The sequence below is a fragment of the Pinus tabuliformis genome, chromosome 7, assembly GCF_031772625.1.
Source record: "Pinus tabuliformis cultivar Carrire ecotype Pingquan chromosome 7, CPIR1, whole genome shotgun sequence".
In the NCBI taxonomy this organism is placed as follows: Eukaryota; Viridiplantae; Streptophyta; class Pinopsida; order Pinales; family Pinaceae; genus Pinus; species Pinus tabuliformis.
In genome coordinates this window covers 1218650345-1218656344 of record NC_142293.1, presented here as the reverse complement: position 1 = coordinate 1218656344, position 6000 = coordinate 1218650345, and positions in this window count along the sequence as shown.

Below are 6000 nucleotides of genomic sequence, written 5' to 3'. Positions count from 1 at the left end.
CGCTGATGCCCCTCATCCAACTCGCATACACCATATTTTCTCTGAAACAGACAAGCTTCAACAGCAGGATGAAGCATCAACTACTCCCAGCTTCTGTCTGAGATATTCAAAAGTTTCCCTGGGCAGTGGTTTGGTGAGTATATCAGCAACTTGTTCCTTAGAAGGAACATACTCCAACTTGACTTTTTGCTTAAGCACTTCTTCCCGAAGAAAGTGATATTTGATAGGTATGTGCTTGGTCTTTGAATGCATGACAGGATTCTTTGAAATGCTTATTGCACTCGTATTATCACATAAGATAGAGACAGGTGGAGTACAAGTGATTTGAAAATCCTGCAAGGTTTGCATCATCCAAAGAAGTTGAGTGCAACAAGATGTAGCAGCCACATATTCCAATTCAGCTGTAGATAAAGTAATTAAACTCTGTTTCTTGCTGAACCAAGATACTAATCTGGAACCCATAAAGAATGCACCACCACTTGTGCTCTTCCTGTCATCCACGCTTCCGGCCCAATCTGCATCTGTGTAAGCACGAAGTGTGAGATATGTATCTCTAGGATACCATAATCCATAGTTTTGAGTTCCTTAAAGGTACTTGAAGATTATCTTGACTGCCTGAAGATGAGTTTCCTTTGGATTTTCCTGAAATCTTCCAACTATTCCCACTGCATGCATGATGTCTGGTCGGGTACCTATCAAATAAAGTAGAGTTCCAATCATAGATCTATAGGTTGGTTGATGTACTACTACTGATTCATCATTTGCACTGAGACTGCATCCTGTAACCATAGGGGTACATACTGGTTTCGAATCTTCCATGCCATATTTCTTCAGAATCTGCTTGAGGTACTTGGTTTGAGACAAGAAGATACCGCCCTCATTTTGTTGGATTTGCAAACTAATAAAATATGTCAGTTCTCCAAGCAAATACATTTCGAATTCTTTCTGCATCACCAAGGCAAAACTTTGACAAATAGCTTCTTCATTGCTGCCAAAGATAATATCATCTACATACACAACAAGTATTAGCAATTTGTCATTTTCAATTTTTATGTAAAGATTGCTATCTGCTGATCCCTTTGAAAAACCTTGTTGATGAAGATATTTGTCCAAACGGTAGTACCAAGCCCTTGGAGCCTGTTTAAGACCATATAGAGCCTTTTTTAGTCTACATACAAGATTTGGATCATTCCCAAGGATGAAACCATCTGGTTGCTCAATGTACACTTCTTCTTCTAAGTCCCCATTCAGAAAGGCTGATTTCACGTCCATTTGAAAAACTTTGAATTTCTGAAAGCTTGAGAGAGCAAGGAACATTCGGATGGCCTCAAGTCTAGCAACGGGAGCAAAAGTTTCTTCAAAGTCTATTCCTTCTTGTTGAGCATACCTTTTACACACAAGTCTGGCCTTGTTTCTAATTACTTCCCCATTTTCATTCAACTTATTTTTGAAGATCCATTTTGTCCCTATGACATTCTTATCTTTTGGTCTAGGAACCAACTCCCAAGTGTTGTTCTTTTCAATCTGCTCAAGTTCTTCATCCATCGCCTTGACCCAACATTCATCTTTGCATGCCTCTCTTACATTTTGTGGTTCAATGGAGGAGAGTAATGCCAAATAGCTTGAGGCTTCTGCAATTGTTCTTCTTGTTTGTACACCTTCTTCTTTTTGCCCCAAAATCTGAGATTCTGGATGATTCTTCTGAATGTACCTGGATGGAGTCTTCTCTTCTATCCTTATTTGCTCCTCAGGTGCCTCTTGAGGTTCTTCTTCATCATCTGTCTGATTTGGAGAGTTTTCTTCGTCCTCTTCGATATTTTCATGATTTACTTGCCTAGGGATGTATCCTTTTTCATCAACCACTACGTCAATGCTGTCAACAATTCTTCCAAGTCTTTTATTATAACACTTATATGCTTTGTTGTGGGGAGAATAACCAAGGAGAATGCCTTCATCTGCTCTAGGTTCAAGTTTGCCAAGCTCCTCATCATTATTCTTAATATAGCATTTGCTCCCAAAAATTTTGAAATGCTTTAGCGAAGGAGTCTCACCATACCAGAGCTCATGAGGAGTTTGAGTGTTGTTCACTCGGACATTTGTTTTGTTGAGAATAACAACCGCAGCATATGCAGCTTCACCCCAGAAGGTTGTGGGAGTTCCAGACTCATCAAGCATAGCACGAGCCATTTGTTGGACTGTTCTGTTCATCCTTTCCACCACTCCATTTTGCTGAGGAGTCCTAGCTGTAGAGAATTCCCTTCTTATTCCATGTTCTTCACAGAAATTGAAAAATTCATTTGAGGTAAATTCCCCACCTCTGTCGGACCTGAGGCACTTAATTTTGTAATCTGATTCATTTTCAGCCAAGGCTTTGAAGGATTTGAATTTTTCGAATGCTTCATCTTTGTGTTTGATAAGTCCTAACCAAACAAACCTCGAGAAGTCGTCAATGAATAATATAAGGTATTCTTCTCCTCGAGGTGACCTTGTCCTAAATGGACCACATACATCTGTATGGACTAGCTCAAGAGGCCTGCTAGTTGATCCTTCCTTCTCAGGAAAGTTAGTTATGGTTTTCTTACCAAACTGACATGATTTGCATATGGTGTTGTCTGGAATTTTGATATCTGGAAGACCACAAACTGCCTGGTATTTGCATGCTTTCCTTATTTGTGAAAATCTTAGATGCCCCAACCTCCGGTGCCATAACCAGTGTTCATCATCCTTGCTTAAATAGCATTGTTGTTTTTCTTCTTCAAATATGTGTAGATTATTTGGAGTTCTTCTGCCTTTGATCACTGTTTTTCCTGTATCAAGATCACAAACACTACATCCATTTGATCGAAATATTACCTCGGTTCCTTGATCGCACATCTGACTAACACTCAGCAGATTATGCTTCAAGCCATCAACATACAAAACATTTCCAGCCTTGACCTTTTCTTCCAACTGAGCAGTGCCTTTTCCTTTTATGGCTGCAGGGGTATCGTTTCCAAAAGAAACCTTCTTTCCCTTTTCTAATGCAATATATGATTCAAGTTTTTCTTCATCACCTGTCATATGCTTTGAACATCCGTTGTCGATATACCATAGATTTTCTTGTCCTTCTCCATAAAAGGCTATCCCACATCTTTCTGGTTGTGGTTCCTTCATTCTCCATGTTCTGGCACTTGAGGTTTGTTCCTTCTGAGTTGTCTTCCAAAACCTGCTCCTGCATTCAGAATCTTCATGACCAAAGTTATTACAAATAGAACATTCAACTTCATTTTCAAGGGCTGAAAAGTTGTTATAAGTCCTTTTCGTGATCCCAGTCATATTCCTTTATTTTTGAGCTTCTCTAGTCATGATTGTCTTATAGGCAACACATTGGGCTGCTTTGTGACCAAAGTTATGGCAAGAGAAGCATTGGCCATTGAAGAAACTCCTGCAATTATCAAATCTATCATCCAACCAATTGTAGTTTCTACTGACATCCATTCTTGAGGCAAATTGGGAAGATTTTACCTGAGGCTGATTGTAGCTTCTATTTGTCCTTAAGGTAGCTTGCCCCCGATTTTCTTGATAGTCTTTGTTCGTTCTTGAGGTAAACTGTCCCTGATATACCTGATGATTTCTATTAGGCCTTTGCTCGCTCCTCCTTACTGCATCAAGATAACTTTTGGAGGTGGATGCTTGAGATGTTTCTTCATTATATCCCAGACCTGTCTTGATTAGTGGAGAACGCTGCACATTGATAATCTCATCCAGAGTTTCAGATCCTTTAACAAATTTAAGATTAATAGCTTTTGTTTTCTCAATCTCCTTTCTAAGACCAACAATTTCACATTCCAATTTTTCAAGATGTTTTTCCCTTTCAGCGAGTTGACATTGCAGAGAATCAATAATCGCATTTTTCTCTTCTAAGCAAATTTTGAGATTAGATATCTCTTTATAAAATCCTTCTACATCTATAGCATCCATGTAGTCATCATCTTCAAAAGCCATCAAAAGTTTATACTTATTACCTCGTTCATCTTCGTCACTATTTGAAAGACCATCACTATCTTCATGAGTGTAATAGCTTTTCTTATTTACATTTTGTTTCTTGTTCCATCTAACAGGTTCCTTCCCTTTGTCAATCTTATCCTTGTGAGGACATTTGGCAGCATAGTGACCGACTCTTCCACAAGCAAAGCATTTGAAAGGTAACTTACCTCGGAACCGTCCAGTACCCCGTTGAAGATTTCTGACAAAATTTGATTCTTTTTCTTCCTCTGACACGTGTCCTGACTCATAGTACTCGCCTTTGCCTGAAGCCTTGAAGGCAACTTCTCTCCTGTCTGATGGACCTCCTTTCCTCATTTCATAAGCAGTTAGAATTCCATGCAGCTGTGACATTTTAAGGCTTTGTAGATTCTCTTTTTCTTCTATTGCAGAAACTTTAGATTCAAACCTAGGTGACAAAGATCTTAGAACTTTTTCAACCACAACAGCCTCTTTTATTTCTTCACCCAAATTTTTCATACAATTAACAATCTCATCTACATGAAGAAAATAGTTAGCCACACTTTCATCATTATACATCCTGAGATTTTCATACTGAATCCTAAGGGTTTGAAGTTTTGCTCGTTTTACCTGATCATCTCCTTCATAGCTCAGAACAATCTTGTCTCATATCTCTTTTGCGAATTTAAACTGCATTACCTTGACAAATTCTGATTGAGATAGGCATACTAATAGAGTATTGACCACCTTGGCATTTGTTTCATATTTCTTCTTTTCAGCCGGATCTATAGGAGTTGCTGATGGAAAAGTATACCCTGTATCTATGATATCCCAGACTTCTGTACCAAGAGATTGAAGATAGGCAGTAACTCTTACGTTCCAATAAACGATGTTTGTCCCATCAAAAATCGGTGGCCTGATTGATGCTTCCCTCTCGTAGTTGCTCATGATGAATGATCTTCCTTCAAGCGGTCAAGCTTCTTCTGAAGGACCTGCTCTGAAACCAATTGTTGGAAATAATACTGAGAGGGGGGGTGAATCAGTATTATTAAGTCAAATATTCCTTTTTCAAAATCAAATACTATACGCTACTTCAGCTAATTAAACCCGCGTATATACGCAACTATGTAGAAGAAAACCCCCGTATATAATGCAAACTTTTAATTTACTTTATATTTCTAATGTTGATTGTTAATCTGTTATTCAGAAGCAAATAACCAGTAACCAGAAACAATAAAACAGAGCAGAAAGACAATCGCACACAAGAACACAAGATATAAGGTGGAAACCCAATGTGGGTGAAAACCACCTGCTGCAATTCGTCTCTATCTTTTCTTTAATTAGAAACTTCATTTTACAAATGTACTGGTGCAGTCCTTTACCAGTACACAGGCTGCAACCTGCAGAGAGGTACAACCTCTCTCGTTTTCCAGCTTCTCCTGGAAGGGAGCTCCAACCCCCTTAGTTCTTATACCAGCTTGAGATACTAGTACGCAGACTTCTACCTGCAAAAGGCTGCAACCTTCTCTTTGCTTTCAGGGACCTCGTTTCATTAATTTTCAGACTGGATCCACAGATAACATCAACCAAACTTCTTTTAACCAATCAAAACTTAATCAAATAAACACTTCTCTAACCGTTGTACCCAGAACACAGTAACTGTAATCAAACACCAATTCTGAACCCAGAACACTGCAGCAATAAAACAGAAGCAGCTAGAACATAAATCAAGATATGTACGCTACTTCACTATTCAGCAACCTGCATGTATACGCTTCTGTACCACAACCAACCTGCGTATACGCTTCTTTCATTCACAGAAAATGTGTGTATACGCACCTGCACTTCACTGAACCTGCGTACAGATCTATAAAGGATAATTTATTCTTTTAAAACATTTAGTCATTAGTTAACCCAGATTATCAGATTTATAGATCAAGAGAGCGCCACATATAACAGATCAAAATCATACAAAGATACCAATGTTCAAGCCTTGAGATTTTAATCCATCAATAG